The 19,916-nt window shown below is 37.1% G+C and overlaps 1 protein-coding gene and 1 long non-coding RNA gene across 5 annotated transcripts in view; both read left to right on the forward strand.

Annotated features, from left to right (window-relative positions):
- The window catches only part of EML4 (EMAP like 4), a 157,660-nt gene that overhangs the window by 23,730 nt on the left and 114,014 nt on the right, over window positions 1-19,916 (forward strand). The gene's annotated exons all lie outside the window — the stretch shown is intronic.
- Window positions 1,408-19,562, forward strand: LOC116524219. Its single transcript, XR_004257225.1, has 3 exons — window positions 1,408-6,579; window positions 15,895-15,897; window positions 19,550-19,562. It is a non-coding gene; the product is annotated as an uncharacterized LOC116524219 (long non-coding RNA).

Below are 19,916 nucleotides of genomic sequence, written 5' to 3' on the forward strand. Positions count from 1 at the left end.
TTTTTCATTTCTGAGATTTCTTAAAGAGACATTGTTGATGTATTTTGCTTTAAAGGTTTCACTTTTGTCATTATAGTTGTTCTCCTCCCCCCCACTTTCCTTTTTTTAATGAAGTGGGATCTTGGTATGTCAACCTAGGCTGGATTGCATGGAGTACAGCAGCATAAACATGTCTTACTGCAGTCCTGACTTCCTGGGCTCAAGCAGTCTTCCTGCTTCAGACTCCTGCGTAGCTGGGAGTACAGGCATGTACCACCATACCCAGCTAGGATTTTTATTTTTTGTAACGATGGGATCTCACTATGTTGCCTGTACTGTCTTGAACTCCTGGGCTTAAGTGATCCCTCTCCCTTTGGCCTCCTAAAGTGCTGGGATTACAGGCCTGAGACAATGTGCCTGACCTGCAGTCTTATTTTAAAGTGTGTTAATATTACTTTATTGTGAAATAGTTGTAGAATTTCCCTTTTACCATTTTAGGGTAATTCATGTTTGCTCATTTTAAATTTTATTAATCATTGTTTTTACAGCCTATATAAATATACTCAAAAAGATTAGTTATTGTAAACTTTTAATGTGTAATGTTAATGGTTTGTTTGAAAGGGGGATATCCTGTGATGTTTGGTTAAGGAAATCAAGTCCTTTTAAATAAGATTAGGCAAAGTATATTTGTATATTTTTCAATTATTTTCTTTATATTTCTTTTTTAAAATCTAGTCCTGAATCTAGATCTTTATTTTTCATTTCTCTTTTTTATTTTTTGCACAGATAATTTATATTATTGTTGACTTGTACTGTGGATACAAATTTTTTGTTAGAAAATATTCTGTGGCCGGGCGCGGTGGCTCAAGCCTATAATCCCAGCACTTTGGGAGGCCAAGGCGGGTGGATCACGAGGTCAAGAGATCAAGACCATCCTGGTCAACATGGTGAAACCCTATCTCTACTAAAAATACAAAACATTAGCTGGGCATGGTGGCGCGTGCCAGTAATCCCAGCTACTCAGGAGGTTGAGGCAGGAGAATTGCCTGAACCCAGGAGGCGGAGGTTGTGGTGAGCCGAGATTGCGCCATTGCACTCCAGCCTGGGTAACAAGAGTGAAACTCCATCTCAAAAAAAAAAAAGAAAATATTCTGTGAATATTTTCCCCTGCATTGTGGCTTGCCCCGTTATTTTGTTAATAATATCTTTTGGTTGAGTAGGACTTTTAAATTATCTTTTTATTTCTTTATTTTCTTAAGACAAGGTCTTGCTCTGTTGCCCAGGCTGGAGTGCAGTAGCTCATGTGATCTCAGCTGACCACAGCCTCTGCCTCTTGGGCTCAGTAGATCCTCTTGCCTCAGCCTACCAAGTAGCTAGGACTACAGATGTGCACTACCATGGCCAGCTAATCTTTGTATTTTTTGTAGAGATGGGATTTTCACCATGTTGCCCATTCTGGTCTTGAACTCCTGGGCTCAAGCGATCCACTAGTCTCAGCTCCCAAAATGCTGGGATTACAGGAGTGAGCAGGGATTTTTAATCTTTATGTTCTGATTTATCATTTGTTCCTTAGGGCTTTGGCTTTTAGGTCTATGATCTACCTCAGATTAATTTCTGTATATGGTGTAAGATAAGAGTTAAAAGTTAATTTTTTTCTTATAAATATCCTTGTAAACAGTAACAAACAACATTGTTTGGCACAGACTTTGCTTTATATCCAAATTGAGTAATCAGTATTACATTATAAAATTATTAGTTCTTTCAAAGTACTTGCATGATTAGCTAGCTCATTGTTTACAGAAGCTATTCTTTTAGGTCAGAATTATGGGTTTATATCTTTAGGATCCAGTTAACTTGGCCTTGTTTTGTGGCCATCGAATGTATTTTTCCTAACTTGCTTTAGTCATTTGGTAGATTTCTTTCATCCTAAGAGGGTATATGATAACTTCATCATGCTATGAGATAAAACATTAGAGCATATGCCTTACCTGACTGTTAACTAATTTTGTGTGAAAGAGAGTACATTATTACTTTTTAAGGATACAGTATTCATAGTATTATAATGTCTAATGTAGCATACTGTTTTTATGCCATACTAAAATAAGCAAAAATACGTTGATTTTAGTAAACATTAGTAAATAATTTTTCAGAGTTTTGTATAAAGTGAGAAATGTAGATCTGACACTGTAAAGTCCATTTGTTAGGTTTTGTGTGTAAATGATGGTGAGTATAAAAATTCAAGACAGAGGAAAATTCAAAATGTACATTTTTGTATACTTGTGCCAATGTATAGACCATTCCATGAACCCAATTATTGCCTTACATTTCTGAGATACCAGTGTTAAACATGAGTTATCTTTTAAGAGGCTGAATTTGAATTATATTACTCTGTTAGGATTTTTGCCAGCTTTTGGTTAATCATTATCTTGTTGATTATGTTTGGTTCAGGATGACTCATTTTTCAAGGAGCTTTATTGCAACATTACATATTTACTACAGGAAGCCTGGACGGAAATGGGGCATCAGGTTATTGGAGATTTTTTCTCCAATCTTTATTGCACCAAGTTTTATTAAAGTTAATTATTTTTCAGTAACTGAATTCCCTGTAGAACCTAGTACTTCATTAACCAAATGTTATAGGAACAGTTACTCCTTTTTCATTGCAGACAAATATATATCTTTGATGATTGTTTAAATATTGGTCATACTTCCATACTATACATTGACTAAACTTAGGTGGAGTATTTTATTCTCATCGAATTGAATATGGTCATTAACTGAGAATTTTGGAATCAGAAAGGTTGGAGATTTACCCTTGTTTGTAAAATTTACTAGCTTTGGAAGCTTGGTCAGATACCTCTCTGAGCCTTAGCATTCATTCAGTCTTTAATGAGTGAATTAACACATTCATTTATTAATGAATTTGGATAAGAATAATTACCTTGCAAGATTAGATTAAAAGGACATATAAAAGTATTAGCACTTAATATGTGCTTAATGACGATAATGATCTATTGACACTTGCTTATAGTAAGTATTGAAGTTAGGAGTGCCAGTCATTTAGCCCTTCTCTCTCCAGGTTCTGAGAGATAAAGGACACAGCATAAGGCCAGTACTCTGGTCTGTTTCTAAAATTTAGGCTCTCTGATATCAGCAGAATTTGAGACCATAACATGGATCTAAGGATAAGTTGAGAGTCTGCTGCAGTCACCAGTGAATCCAGACTGTGAGACTGTAGGGGAATTCATTCTGCCATGGCTACTCTGAATACACTTAATCTGGCAACTAGTGAGAAGATTAGAGGCTTACTTTATGTACCTAGTTATCAGCCTAACAAGAGCTGAAGTGAGAAAGGGAAAGATGGCCTTGTTCTCTATGCAGTAACCTAATTTCCTTCTTGTTAAAAATAAGGTCCAAGGAAAGCTAACCCACCAAATTAGTAACATCCCTTCCCCCTCTACCCCTGCAAGAGTTTGTGGCTTGAGTTTGTGGAAAGGAGACTGGGAGTTTTCTGTAATACCTAATACAGTAACTACCCTGTCTCCACCCTGCCCTCTACTGCGGGAAAGAGAAGGGAAGTCTCATTCTTTATAATAGGAGATTAGTATAAGAGCGCCCCCTACTTTGAAAAAGTAAATTTCACTTCTGTTCAGTGTTTTTATAGCCTCATAGAATAAATACAGTAGAAGAGCCCTGCAAAAATGAAAAGCCATGCAAGGAATCAAAGTAAATGTTGGCTTAGGGAAGTAAATCGTGTCTTTATTTTTTGAGACACGATTTCTGTCACCCAGGTTGGAAGTGCAGTGGTGAGATCACTGCTCTTTGTGGCTTTGACCTCCGAGGATCAGGCGATCCTCTCACCTCTGATTCCCGAGTGGTTGGGACCACAGGCATGCACCACCACTCCTGGCTAATTTTTGTATTTTTTTGTAGAGACGAGATTTAGCCATATGGCCAGGCTGGTCTCCAACTATGTGGGCTCAAGCGATCTGCTTGCCTCAGCTTCCCGAAATACTGGGTTTACAGGCATGAGCCACCATGCTGCCAGCCATCTTTTATTTTTAATAGAAAAATTGATGTTCGTAGAGAAAAATAACTCCCCAAAAAGGTAGATATAGGCAATAAAAATCACAAGTCATCTATTGGCAGGAGGTGATAAGAGCTCTGTTTGCAAAGAAATATTTCAAGTGTCTACTTGAACAAATACTCAAAAATTTTTAATGAAAAAGTAAGATAGAAATAGGGGAGACACTCTAGAGCACCGGGAGAAGGCTTGGTGTTTAACTCAAGAGGCACCTGTTTTAATGAATGGGGAGGGGCTGGTTGTGGTGGCTCACACCTGTAATCCCAGCACTTTGGAAGACCAAGGTGGGAGGATTGCTTGAGGCCAGGAGTTCAAGACCAGCCTGGGCAAGATAGACCTAAAAAAAAGAAGGAAAATTTTTAAAAAATGAAAAAGTGGTAAGGATGCTAATTTGGGGAGGAATATTTCTTCCTGAAGTCTGCTATTTTCTCTTTGAAAGAGGAAATGAGGACACATTCTGGGAAGTATGAGGTAGAAAACTGGAAAATTGAAAGCTGGAAGAGTGTTATGGGAATTTGGAATAGTTACTGGGGCAATGGGAATTGGAGTTCACTTGGAAAATACAGAGAGACAAAAATGAGTTTGATGACCATGGGTTTTTATGGTGGTCTGTTGTGTGTATATATTCTCATTCCTTCCCTCTGTCTGTCTCTCCAGTACTCAGCAGCCACTGTATAGAAACAGAAAATCTGAGCAGTCAAAACGTTCTGGTATTGGTGGAGACAGGACTTGACAAAGAAAAGTGGTGTGGGAAGACCCAGGGGCCAAAAGTTTAAAGTATTGCAGTGAGAGTGGTTGAAGTGATATGTCTTGGGGGTTTAGGCTGGAGAGGGAACAAATTGAAGCCAAGACAAGGCTGATAGGTGGGGAGAAGTGGAAGAATATTAACACCAAAAGTTTCCATGAAGCTAAAGAGTGAATTGGGATGGGAAATAGGAGTGAAAGAGACAAAGGGTAAGAACTTCTGGTTATGGGCCAAGATAAAGAGTTTTAAGATTTCAGATGAATAATTGCTGGGGATGATAAAGTGAGTGGTTATAGAGGTGAATTATTCAACTGAGTAGTGGCTATCTCTTCACTCCTTAAGGAGGAGAGCAGCTAGGATATTCACGTGGATCTGGAAGTCGCCCATGCTAAAGGTGGTTGGAAAGGTAAGTTAGATAGTAAGATCAAAACTTTATAAGTAAGTTGAAGAGTGACTGAGAAGTTGATTGATGATAACGATTAATAATTAGGTTAGTTGTTAGGTGCTAGTTATAAAGAAGGAAGGTTTCTTAGGAGGCATTTGGAGTAGTCATATGTATGCAGCAATAGAAAGAACACAGGAAAATGCTGTTAGCTCCCTGTTTTCTATATGAGAGGTATATGAGAAAGAATAGTTGCCCTTTTGACCCAGTTGTAATGGAAGTGGTGTCCTGTGGGAAAGCTGGTTTCAATTAGAGCGAAAAGGTAAATTGAGGTTCTGTGAAGGGTCTAGAGCAGTTTATTTGAAAATAAGCATTACAAATGGCAATAGTGAAAAAGGTTGGAAAAGAGGGTAACCTTTTGGGAGAGTGAATGGGTAAGCAAGAGGAGGAACCCAAGCCTTACACAAAGTCAAAGTCGTAATTTACTAGTGAGATGGTAAATGTACCAGGGAAATGAAAGTGATCTGTGGGCTATTGTGGAAGCATGGAAAGAGACCATTTACTTTAAAGTGATAAGTATATGAAGTATCATTTATGCCAGTCTTAAAAAACAATTTTGACATTGGATCATTCTTTAATGAGATGAACAATGGCTGAGTAAATAAGGTTGCTAAGATTTAGAATGTAAATAACAGTATTGTGTAGACATGGGAAAAAGAATTTCAACAAAAATTATAGCCTTGCTCTACATATGACCTACAACCTGTAGATAGCAGTCTTTTATAATTTGGTATAAATGCTTATATGGATAAATGTTAATTTGAGGTTGTCATGTATTTGGTTGTCAGGCATGTTGAATTCGATGAATGCCGATTTCTTATTTGCTGGTCATTGAGATCAAAAGCTCTCTTTTGGCTTGAACTCAATTTCTCCAGTTGAAAAGATAGTTTTGTAAATTCTGGCAGTAATTCAGACTTAACAAACTTTCTTCATAGAGACAGTAATCCTCAAGTTCTGCAGTTTGACACTAAATATCATAACAATTCTAAATTCATATCTGAAGGAATGTTTTAAATCTTTTTTGGCATTTTTAAAGAGTTTTTGCAGATACTCATAGTCTTGGCATGCCCTCTGTTGAATCTTTCGTGGGAGAAAGAACGTAAAGCAAAGGACTGAAATTTCCAGTGCTTTCCAGGGGACGGTATGGGGAATAGGCAGGAAATCAGAGCCCACCTAGAGCACAGTTGATTCCAAGTGTTTTCCACTTTCCCTGTTCTCTCCATGGGCTGCCTGCTGTATTCTCCTAAGGATGACTCTGAGAAATTAAGTGAATTGCATCTCCTAATTGTTGTCTACAACAGTAATGTGACAGAAGTATAGGACTTTTAAGTGAAGGAAACCTGTATTCTGATTTCCATCAGTCAGGTCGAATTTCTGAAGATTGTGTGAACTGTGCTAATTTTCAAAAAAATTTTTTGGCTGCATGCTAGCTGGGAATTACAACTCTGAAAACATTACCATCAAAATCTAGCTATTATATAAATATATAATGATAACTAATTTATGAAGCATCACTCTGTATCAGATTCTGTTTGATGTTCTTTATGGCTCATTTAATCTTCATAGTAAGCTATGAAGGAGTTAGCGTTATTACCCTCATTTTATAGAAGTGGAAATTAAGGCATGGGTTAATTAACTTGCCCAAGTTCACAGAGCTAGGCTTAGTGTATGCAAATTTTTAACTTGATTTAGGAAGTTGAACATAAGACTTCTAGAACTTTAAAAAGTTAAAAGTATGATAACGCTTTCTGTGATGAAGCAGTCCCACTTCTGAGCATATATCCAAAGGAATTGAAATCATTATGCAAAGAGATGCCTGCACTCTCGTGTTCATTGGAGCATTTACAATAGCCAGGTTATGGAAACCACAGAAGTGCCCGTCAGTAGATGAATAGATAAGAAAAATGTATTCAGCCTTGAAAAGGGAGAAATCCTATAATTTGCAACAACATGGATGAGCCTAGAAGACATTCTGCGAAGTGAGATAAGCCAGGCACATAGAGACAAATACCACATGATTTCACTTATATGTGGAATCTGAAAAAAAGTTGAACTCAGAAGTAGAAAATAGACTGGGCATGATGGCTCATGCCTGTAATCCCAGCACTTTGGGAGGCCTAGATAGGCAGGTCACTTGAGGCTAGGAGTTCAAGACCAGCCTGGCCAACATGGTGAACCCTGTCTCTACTAAAAATACAAAAAATTAGGTGTGGTGGTTGGTGTGCACTTGTAATCCTAAATACTCTGGAGGCTGAGGCAGGAGACTCACTTGAACTCAGCAGGCCGAGGTTGCAGTGAGCCGAGATGGCACTGCTGCACTCCAGCCTGCGTAGACTCTGTCTCAAAAAAAAAAAAAAAGAAGTAGAATGACAGTTGCAGGGTGTGGGGGGACTTGAAGGGATGTGTAGACAGGGAAAGGGGAGGCATTGGTCAAACTATACAAAGTTCATTTGCACAAGAGAGATTCTGGTGATCTATTGCACAGCATAGCGTCTGTAGTTAATAATAAGATATTGTAGGCCAGGTGCAGTGACTCATGCCTGTATTCTCAGTGATTTGGGAGGCCAAGGTGGAAGGATTGCTTGTGGCCAAGGTGGAAAGATTGAACTAGCCTGGTGTATTAGTCAGTGTTCTCTAGAGGGACAGAACTAATAGGATACATGTATATATAAAGGGGAGTTTATTAAGGAGTATTGACTCACACCATCATAAGGTGAAGTCCCACAATAGACCATCTGCAAGCTAAGGAGCAAGGAGGCCAGTCCAAGTCCCAAAGCTGAAGAACTTGGAGTCTGATGTTTGAGGGCAGGAAACATCTAGCACAGGAGAAAGATAGAGGCCAAAAGGCTATACCAGTCTAGTCTTCCCATGTTCTTCTGCCTGCTTTTATTCTAGCCACACTGGTAGCTGATTAGATTGTGCCCACTTGATTGAGGGTGGGTCTGCCTTTCCCAGTCCATCCACTCAAATGTTAATCTCCTTTGGCACCACCCTCACAGACACATCCAGGAGCAATACTTTACATCCTTCAATCCAATCAAGTTGACACTCAGTATTAGTTATTACACCTGGGGAATGTAGCAAGACCCCATCTCTACAAAAAAATTTTAAAAATAGCCTGGTGTGGTGCATGCCTGTAGTCCTGACTGCTTAGGAGGCTGAGGCCTGAGGCTTGCTTGAGCCCAGGCGATTGAGGCTGCGTTGAGTAGTGATTGTACTCCACCCTGGGGGGACCCTAACAATGATAATAATAATTATTATGATAATAATAATGTATTACTTGTTTCAAAATAGAATAAAATAGTGAATGTTAAATGTTCTCATCATAAAGAAGTATTTGAGGTTTGATGGATATGTCAGTTGGCCTGATTTGGCCATTCTATAGTATATACGTGTATGAAACATCATATTGTATCCCATAAATATGTAATTATTATTTAGCAGTTAAAATAAAACTTAACATTTTCCATAAATATATGAAGGTAAGTTTGGTTTTTTACCCTCATGGTCCAGGAGACATAGTTTATCTTTCCATCTGTGGTAGCCCGTTTTTTGTTTATCAGAGGATCTGAAATAAAAACATTTTGAATTCATGCTGAATACACTATGATAGAGTTTTTCTGAACTTGAATAAATTTGGTTTGTCATTTTTAAGCAAAGTATATTGACATAGCTGTAACTAAAGTTAATATAACGAAGTTCACATGAACTTTATATAGATTTTATTTGTAGTACAGTGAAGAACATCATTATGGAAGCACTTATACAAGGTGGCTAGTCTGGAATCACAGATTAAGAGCCTTTAATATACTTATTTATTTTTTCAGACTTTATAGACACCCTCTTTTTTTAATAGAAGTTTTTTTTTCCCTGCATGTTTTGATGTGTTTTGCAGTTGCCTGAACATAAAGAGGGGGGGAAAAACCAGAAGAGATTAATTGATATTATATTTTCATGCCACATGTATAGACATAAAAAGGCCTGGACTTCAACAGTTGGATGGGCAAAGAATCCCCAGTAACTATAGTAACTATAGTGATAATAATAATGAAAATACAACACCATTGCCTAATTATTTAGTGCTTACTATAAGGTATAGTGCTAAGTACTCTACGTATTTATTCCTTTATAAGATAACTTATCTTTTTTTTCCCCCCAAATGATGTAGTCTCACTCTTTTGTACAGGCTGGGACATAGTGGCACAATCATAGCCCATTACACCTTAAACTCCTGGGTTCGGGGAATCCTCCCACCTCAGCCCTCAAATAGCTAGGACTGCAGGCACATGCCACTACACCTGGCTAACTTTTTAATAGAGACAGTCTTGCTCTGTTGCCCAGGCTGGTCTCAAACTCCTGGGCTCAAGCGATCCTCCTGCCTTGGCCTCCCAAAGTGCTGGAATTGCAGGTATAAGCCACCAAATCTGGCCTATCTTTCTTTAAAAAAAAATTAGAAGTTTTAGTTTTAGAACCATTAGATGACTTTTGACAAGCTATATAAGCAGTCAGTGGCAAAGACAGGTTTTGAACCCAGGTTGGACTGATTTTAGTACCTATACCTTAATCTCTTTCTGCTGAGGTATATGGCAAGGGTTGGCAAACCTTTTCTGGAAAGGGACAGATGATAAATATTTTAGGCTTTGTGGACCATACAGCTCCAGTGGAACTGTTCCACTCTGCTGTTTTTGTAAAATAGCCATCAACAGTACCCGAAAGAATGGGCCAGGGCTATGTTCTAACAAAATTATATTTATGAACACTGAATTTCATACAATGTTTATAGATCCCGAGTAGCTGTTGTTTCTTTAGTTAATTTTTTCAGCTATTTAAAAAAGAAACAACAGCTACTCGGGATCTATAAACATTGAATTTCATACAATGTTTATAGATCCCGAGTAGCTGTTGTTTCTTTAGTTAATTTTTTCAGCTATTTAAAATGTAGGCCCGGTGCAGTGGCTGATGCCTGTAATCCCAGCACCTTGGGAGGCTGAGGCAGGTGGATCATCTGAAGTTGGGAGTTTGAGACCAGCCTGGCCATCATGGCAATACTCCATCTCTACTAAAACAAACAAACAAACAAACAAATAAAAATTAGCTGGGCATAGTGGCTCACACCTGTAATCCGAGCCACTCAGGAGGCTGAGGCAGGAGAATTGCTTGAAGCTGGGAGGTGGAGGTTGCAGTGAGCTGAGATCGTGCCATTGCACTCCAGTCTGGGCGACAAAGCAAGACTGTCTCCAAAAAAAACAAAAAAAAATCATTGTTCCCTCACCACACACCTAAGGGATGGTGATGAGATCAAATTTGGCTTGTGGGCAGTAGTTTGTCAACAACTACTGAATGGCTTGCTGTATTTGTTCTTTCTCCCTGTTAGGATAAACAGAGATGGAGAATTCGTCTAAGTTTTTCACAATAAAGAAGTGTTATTAGGTAGAGTTACAAGTTAGTAATGAATCTATAGAAATGTTCTTTGCATCAGATACTCATGAAATGCTAAGATTATGGAGTCCCTTTAATATTACGGTTCTTCCTATTACTATACCATATGGTTTTAGAAATTATACATATTCAACTCTTAGTCATTTGTAGTACATTGCCATTTTGTTCTATATTCATCCAAAGAGCTTTGATTTGAGATCTTTTTGTATATTAGGTGTTGAGGTAATTTGATTGTTTTGTTGGAAATAAAGTGAAGGTTTCTCAACAAAGATGATTCATGCAGACTTTACAAAGTTTGCCTCTTAGATTATAATTTGACATTTATAAACTTGACCTTGTAGAATTTTAGTATAAGTTGGCTTATGTGCAACTAAAAACACTTCCAGATGTGATCATGATATGATTCTGAATTAAAATTCTTAATGAAAACTTCTAGTGTTGACAAATCAATACTAATTTACAAAATCTGTCCTTACACTTAGTGAAGTTTATCAGCAAAAGTTTACATTTTTATATTTGGTAGGGAAAAGAGATATACTCTAAAAGTAAACTAATTTCAGCTTGACCAATAATAATAATAATAGATGCAGATGGTGTTGAATTAAATGCCCCTGCCCTGAGTCAGCTTCTCTGTCTTACCTAACCCACAGTAAGCACTAAATGAATGTTTGCTCTTAGATGCTGTGCAGTGTGGCCTGAATCAGTACTTAAATGAGGGAATCAGAAGATCTGTTAGTGCAAAAGGAAAGGTTTTTTGTTTTGGTTTTGTTTTGTTTTTTAAAGGAAGTGTCAACTTAGATTTTAGACAGAAATGGGTAAGTTATTTGTTATCCTAATACTATGTCACAATTATTTCATGGTTGGCTGTAGCCTATAGTACAAAATCCTACTTTCTTTGGGTTAGAATTCCATAATTTGGCCCCAACCTTCCTTCTAGTCTTAATTTTACTCTCCTGTGTTAATAGACTATCTAGTCAGTTTCCATTACTCAGTCATTTATCCACAAATATTCTACCAGTTTGGAATTTTCTTTTTTCTCTTTTCTACCTACCCAGTTTCTGCTTAGATTTCAAGACCCACGTCAAATTTTTTTTGCTTTCACTAAGACCGCTCTTGCTTGATCATTTTTGCCTCTAAATTTCTAGTACTACTCTATCTGTCACTCATTTGACAATTACTCTTGTTCTGCTTTGTGATATTTCTTAGTAAGTAAACATTTGTATGATATTTTAAAATCTGTAGACCTTATTTAAGTTTCACAAATTTGTTCCATATAGCACTACCTCCCAACCCACCCCCCCACTGCCGCCGGGTCCCATCCAGAATCAGGCATTGCATTTAGTTTTTAATTTTAATTAATATATTTTTTTTAGCTACTGGGTCTCCTCTCTGTCACCCAGGATGGAGTACAGTGGCATAATTGTAGCTCACTATAGCCTCAAATTTTGGGGCTTAAGCAGTCCTCCCACCTCAGCTGGGACTATAAGTGTGCTTCACTGCATCCAGCTAATTTTTGAATTTTGGGCAGACAAATGAGATTTCACTGTGTGGCCCAGACTGGTCCCAAACTCCTGTCCTCAAGAGTCCGCCTGCCTTGGGCTCGCAAAGTGTTGGGATACAGGCGTGAGCCACTGTGCCTAACCTGCGTTTAGTTTTTATGTCGACTTTTATGCATAGTCGTTTTGCCTATTTTAGCCTTTGTTCCTTTTATGATGTTGACAGTTTTGAAGATTACTAGCCATTTATTTTGTAGGATGCCTCTTAATTTGGTTTTGTCTGGTATTTCATCATGTTCAGATTTAGGATTTGCATTCTGGCATGTGTACTACATAAGTGATGTGTTCTCTGCATCATGCATGTTATTTTTGGTAAATAGTAAAATTTAAGTCATCACAGTGAATTATAATTGCTGGTGAGTTTGAATAACACAAAAATCAAGACAATCCTGAGTTCAAGTTTTGACCCTATCATTTGTTGGTAATATAATCTTGGGCTTAACCTCTCTCTAGCTAATTTTTATATCTGTAATTGCAAATAATTTAAATAACTTTTGGTAGGTCAAAAATAGTTGCATATTGGCAGTTTTATGGGTATTTGTTTAATATTTATAGATTTGTAAGATGAAATGAGACTGCATCTGGCACTGAAGACATGTTCAGTACACTGTAGCAATATATTATTTTTTAAAATAGTTCTGTAAAACTGTCAATGTTATTATTTACATTCTAAAATAAAATTATTTTTAAGTTGGATGTATAACACCTCCTCTGTTTGATATCAGTTATCATTTGTAGTTTTATAAAAGTAATTTTCAAATGCAACTAAAACTTATGTATATATCTTTAACACTAAAATATATCAATGTATACACATGCAACCTCCAACTATATATTAACATCAGATAAAACTAATTTCGAAAAAAGTAATTTAAAGAATGTAACTACTATGTTAAGAGTAATTGAAGTGTCTTAGGGTTGTTTGCCTCTGTCCTCAATGACCTAGTACCTTAATGCTTTTTCACTTACTGGTATCTTTTTTTTTTTTTTTTGAGTTGGAGTCTTGCTCTGTCCCCCAGGTTATAGTGCAGTGGCGTGATCTCAGCTTACTGCAACTTCTGCCTCCCAGGCTCAAGCTATTCTCCTGCTTCAGGCTCCTGAGTAGCTGGGATTACAGGTGTGCTACCAAGCCTGGCTAATTTTTGTATTTTTAGTAGAGATGGGGTTTTATCATGTTGGTCAGGCTGGTCTCGAGCTCCTGACCTCATGATCCACCCACCTCGGCCTCCCAAAGTGCTGGGATTACAGGGGTGAGCCACCACGCCCAGCTTATTGTTACCTTTTAAAAATACGATTTTCTTATTGATGGATGAGTTGTCAGTTTCTTGCTTACCTTAGCAACTCCACCTGAACCACTTTTTAATTTGTTGTATTTTATTTGCTGTGAATTGGAAAACCAGATTATTTTGGTTCCTACCCAGTTCTAATAAACTTACTTAATGGGCAGCTTATAAGGGCCAAAGGAACGTTCTGGAAAATAATTGGTCTTTATACATACAGTTTTAGTTTGGCTTGTTATAGGGTCTTTTTCTGCTTACTTTCTGACCTTGGCTGAATTCTGATTGGTTAAAGTTGGAAAAACAAGTGACTTTTGTCTCTGAATTTGGCATAATATATGAATTCATAATATTGAATGCGAATTCACCTTTGCTTTACTGATGAGTAATTGATTTCCTAATTGTTCTGTGTTTTAGACAGTCATATTTGACCTATAGTTACATTATCTTATAGGAAGTTTTTCCATAAATGTTGCAGTGAAGATTGGTAATCAAGAGTCCTGAAAATGGCAGTATTTGGATATGAGTATGCTACAGTATTGACACTTCTGAAAGTCAGAAATCAATATGTGAGAGCCTACTTTGTGATAGCAACTCACATTTTGTATTGCATGTCTTCGTTGGTGGACAGGTTCAAATTACTTTTGTTCACTACTTTTTCAACTCATGTTTGCATATTTATTCATTTATTCTTCCTGGCCACTCTGGGAGAGGAAGGTCTTACGTCTTCTGAATAGAGGACAGTAGTTTAAGAACATAAGGTGAGTAGATGCAGAGTGAGTATTCAAATTTTGAGGTAAATTTTCATTCTCAAACATACTTTGAATCTGAGTAATTTTGTCTTATGTCATTTAGAACCAGATTTTTTAAAGTTCTCATTTTGTATATATAATCAAAGAACTAAAATTTATATTCACAATTTTTTATGTTAAATGTTTTCTTTACAATAGATTTATTTTGGAAGCCTACTCTTATTTATTTATTTTTTGAGACAGCGTCTCGCTCTTTCACCCAGGCTGGAGTGCAGTGGCTCCATCCCTGCTCACTGCAGCCTGAACCTCCCAGGCTCAAGTGATCCTCCCACCTCAGCCTCCCTAGTAGCTGGAAATACAGATGTGTGCTACCATGCTCTGCTAATTTTTAAATTGTAAACTTACGTCCTGTATTTGACCAGGCTGGTTTTTGAACTCCTTGCTTTAATCATTCCTCCCTCCTCAGCATCCCAGTGTTGGGATTACAAGTGAGAACCACTGTGCCTGGCTTTTTTTTTTTTTTTTTTTTTTTTTTAAACAGACACAGAAAGCCACATAGAACAAATGTAAAGCTTGGTAAATTATTATGAAATGGACATCCTTGTAACCACAGTCTAGAACAAGAAATAGACTTTGAGTCACTTCAGAAGCCCCTATTGGTGTCCATCCCAGTTACAGTCTTTGTCTTCCCAAATAGTCTGCTACTCCTAGCTTTTGTGGTCATCACTTCCTATTTCCTTATGGTTTTATCCCCTAAGAGTCCATCACTAGACACTAGAGTTTAGACTTCCCTTTTTAAAATAAAGTACTTAAAATGTATCTTTATTATGATGTCATTGTAAAGGAATGACAAATTACAATAGATAAAAGTATCACTAATAAGATGATACTAAAAGCAGTTATTTGGAGTTACTCAAAGCCCTACATAGCTACAAACATGGTTTCAAAACATGAAGTAATTTTTAGACACTTATGTTCACTTTTCTGTTTTCTTTCCTTTTATATAAATACCACAAAGCAGAAGGGTACTTTAACTTTCCTTCAATACCCATCTTTTTTCCAAGATACCATGTTGTGTTTCTTCTTGTGCTGATTATTATTCGTGCAGGACTTTTCAGTTTCTAAAGCAGATATTTGTGATCTGATTTAATCCTCACAGCCGTCTTGTAATGTAGGCATATTCTTTCCATTTTATAGATGAGGAAATGATAATGTAACTAGTTGGTGAAACCTTAACTGGATCTTTTTATTAAAAAGGATTTCTTCATAAATGTTTTTCAAACTTTAGTCATCTGAGTACTACCTTTATGATTTTCCCAGTCTCTTACAACTGTTAATAATTTTATTTAATAATTTTACTTAATAATTCTATTTTAAATGACTTTTAAAAAACCAGTTGACTGGCCAGGCACAGTGGCTCATTGCTGGTAATCCCAGCACTTTGGGAGGCCGAGGCTGGCAGATCACCGGAGATGGGGAGTTTGAGACCAGACTGACCAGTGTGGAGAAACCTTGTCTCTACTAAAAATACAAAATTAGCTGGATGTGATGGCAGGTGCCTGTAATCCCAGCTACTCAGGAGGCTGAGGCAGGAGAATCACTTGAACACAGGAGGTGGAGGTTGTGGTGAGCCAAGATTGTGCCATTGCACTCCAGCCTGGACAACAAGAGCTAAACTCCATCCCAAACAAATGGACCAATAGAGTTCACTTAGAACAGTTTTTACATTTGCAGAAATATCGAGTAGCTCATACAGAGTTTCCACACACACTCAAGTTCTCTTATTAATATCTTAGTATGGTATGTTATAATTTAAAACCCAATACTGATATGTTGTATTAACTAAAATTCATAGTTTATTAAGATTTTCTTAGTTTTTACCTGGTGCCCCTTTTCTGTTCCAGGGTCCCATTCAGTTGTCATGTCTCCTTAGACTCTTGGCTATGACCACTTTTTCAGATTTTTCTTGTTTTTGATACCTTGACAGTTTTCAGAGCAGTAATGGTATATTGTAGCAGCATTGGTGTATCAGATATATTTCCCTCTGCTGGAATTTGTCTGATGTTTTGGGGAGGAAGACCACAGAGGGAAAGCAGCATCCTTATCACATCATAACAAGAAGTACATCTGAGCAACATGACTTATCATTGATGATATTGACCTTGATCACTTCACTTCACTGAGGTACTGTTTGTCAGGTTTCTCCTTTGTAAAGTTACTTTCTCCAACCCCTTTCTGAACTGTACTCTTTGGAAGGAAGTCACTATGCACAGCCCACACTTAAGAAGTAGATAGATAGTTAATGCTCCACTTCCTTGAAGACAGTGTATTTACGTTTATTTAGAATTCTTCTGCTCCCTTAGATAATTTTTTCAGTCATTTATTTATTTCAGTATGGACTCATGGATATTTTGTACTTTGAGTTAAGATCCAGTACTGTTTTATTTATTTTGTTGTTTAGATTGTTCCAGCTTTGGCCATAGGTTGGCTTCTATGTTTCTTTGACATATTCATACCTTTTTAAAAATAAGAAAAAAACTTTTTGAGAACTTCCTTACCTTCTGGCACTATAGACTGATTTAGTCTTTAGATATTTATTTTAAGATTAAATTTTATACCACTGAGTAGATAGAAAATCAGTTTATGGAAAATACTTGTGTTTATCTTAAAAGTTGGTTATGTTTAAACATTAGCAAAATGTTAGAGAGGTATTAGAAACTGAGACTTTCTTCTCAAAGAAATCAGAAGGTCCATGTAATCTTCTGTCTCTTATACACTTCACTGGAGCATCTTGTTTCCTTTGCATCTATAACTCTCTTAAGTATTTGCTTTAACATTGGTTGAAACACCTGTAATGTGCTTGGCGTACCTACCACAGTAGATAGTGTGGAACACATAGAAGTATGAAATAAGGTCTTCTGTCATGAAGGGGCATACAATTGGATTTTGTTAAGCCTGTAAGCATGGTTGAAAAAAATATCAGTCATATACTCCTGTGTGTTAAGTACAAAGTGGTATGGGTGTGAGGCTTATATGAGTTTAGGAAAGGAAGGATTCTGTGTTGAATAGAATAAAAGGAAGAACTTTTGGGAAGTTAAAACCATAGCAGACCCTGAAGGCAGGATATTGGGTAGGGAGTGAAGTCATTTCTCTTCAGAGACTAAATGAGCATTACCTACAGAACAGTGAAGAAATTGGCTTGGGTGGAATCTTGTGTTGCCATAAACTGGAGTAATTGGAAAGTGTCTGAACGTGGACTGGTCCCCTCTGTAGTTTGTAATAAGGTTTCAAGTCACTGCTTTAAAGTGCTTTCAAGTCACTCACTTTAAAGCACTTTAAAGAATGTCACTTTAAGTGATATTCTTAAAAGTGGTCAGTTCTAATTATGAAAGGACTTGGATGTTTTAAACCTGCAAATAAAATGTGATTAGAGAGGTTGAAACCTTTATCCTTCCAGGAAGGTTACATACTTTTTTATTGAAACAGTGACATTTAAGTTGTGTGACTTTTTTCCTGTTACTGCATAGTTGTGTTGCCAATGTTGTAAGTAGGATAAGATTTATCCCTTGTCTTGGTGGGTAATGCAAACTTTGTCAGCAAACGTAGTATTTTCTTCCCAGACACAAAATAACCCACTTATTTCTTCTCTTCTTTTCTTTTCTTTTTCTTTTTCTCTTCTCTTCTTTTTTTTTGAGACAGAGTTTCACTTTGTCACCCAGGCTGGTGTATTGACGCTATTTTGGCTGACCGCAACCTCTCCCTCCCAGGTTCAAGTGATAGTGATTCTCGTGCCTCAGCCTTCTGAGTAGCTGGGACTATAGGTACGCGCCACTGGGCCTGGCTAATTTTTACATTTTTAGTAGAGACGGGGTTTTGCCATGTTGGCCAGGCAAGTCTCGAACTCCTGACCTCAGCTGATCCGCCTGTCTCAGCCCCCTAAGGTGCTGGGATTACAGGTGTGAGCTACTGTGCCTGGCCCCCACTTTCAAATTGTATGTAAATACATATAATGACTTTCTTTAAGGCTTGTGGAACTCAACTATTTTGGAGATTTTTTTGATCATCTGTTAAGATGAAAAGTGTTTTTGTTGTTGGTTTTAAATTCCTAATTTATATTTTACTTTCAAAGTAATGCATGCTGTTTGACATTTGAACTAGTGTATATTTAATGTAACCTTTAATGAATTAAATATTATACTTCCATATTTTAATAACCATTTAAAAATTTTTACTTAGCTGGGTGTGGTGGCTCACGCCTGTAATCTCAGCACGTGGGAGGCCCAGGCGGTCAGATCACAAGGTCAGGAGTTTGAGACCAGCCTGACCAACATGATGAAACACCATCTCTACTAAAAATACAAAAATTATCTGGGCATGGTGGCCAGCACCTGTAATCCCAGCTACTCAGGAAGCTGAGGCAGGAGAAGCGCTTGAACTCACAAGGTGGTCTTTGGAGTGAGCTTAGATTGCGCTATTGCACTCCAGCCTGGGTGACAGATTGAGATTGTCTCAAAACAAAACAAGAAAAAAAAATTTTTATGTTTTTTTTTTTTTTTTTTTTACTTAATTCCTTCAGCGTTTTAAAGAAAGGGAAATACATTAAAAGTAGAATCTGAAGTAGATTTTTTTTTTTAGCAATACATGTTTCATTGCATGAAATACAATATTTTGTTAATGTTTGAGACCATTTTAAAAACTTTCCATTCCTCAGTCACTGCTAAAATTCTTTCTCAATTTCTTTTAATTTAGATATTTTTTTCTATCCAGTTAACAGATAAAATGGCATGACACCCACAAATACTGTGTGTCCACATTATTCAGTACTACAGTAAGGCAGATAGTCCCCTTCATGCATTTCCCTATCATTATCACATTTTCCAGTGTTTCTCCCAGGGCACCATAGTACCATTTATTGCATAGGGCGTGAGAATATAAAAATATACCTGTGAATATCTTAAAAGTAACGACTAGAGAAAAAGGAATTGGCAGTATTGTGTAGTGATAAAGCACTTAACTAGGAGTCTGAAAGCCTGTATTCCAGTCCTGGCTCTGCCCTGTGTTATGTAATCTTGGAAGTCAGTTTTTGTGTTCTCATTTGGCTTATGTGATCTCTAAGCCACTTTCCAAAATTACATCATTTTGCGCCATGGTTCTGCAAAAAAAATGAGCATATTAGTGTAACATAGTATCAAGAATGACTGAAATATTGGAATACCTCTGCTTCAGTTGTAAAAATAATCTTATAGCTTTGCCCCCACTTTTTAAAAAATGTAAGCTTTTAATTGAAGTCTAGCATACATGCAGAAAAACTATAGTAATGATAACTAGTAAAATGTAGATCACAAAACATTACAGAATCCCAGAAGCTCCTTTGTGATGCCTTCTGATCACTACTCCCCCTCCAATCTAAAGGTGACCACTCTCTTGACTTCTAACACCATACGTTAGTTTTGGCTGGTTTTGGAATCACACAGTATGGCTTCTTATGTCTGGCTTCTTTTGCTCAGTATTATGTCTGTACAATTTGTGTAGTTCTAGTTCATTTTCATAGCTATGTGGAGTTTTATGAATATATTATAGTCCATTTACCCAGTCTCCTGTTGAACTAACTATAAAGAAAAAAAAAAAAAAGATAAAATGAA

Source organism: Sapajus apella, unplaced genomic scaffold (genome assembly GCF_009761245.1).
Source record: "Sapajus apella isolate SASKATOON/1434 unplaced genomic scaffold, GSC_monkey_1.0 scaffold44, whole genome shotgun sequence".
In the NCBI taxonomy this organism is placed as follows: Eukaryota; Metazoa; Chordata; class Mammalia; order Primates; family Cebidae; genus Sapajus; species Sapajus apella.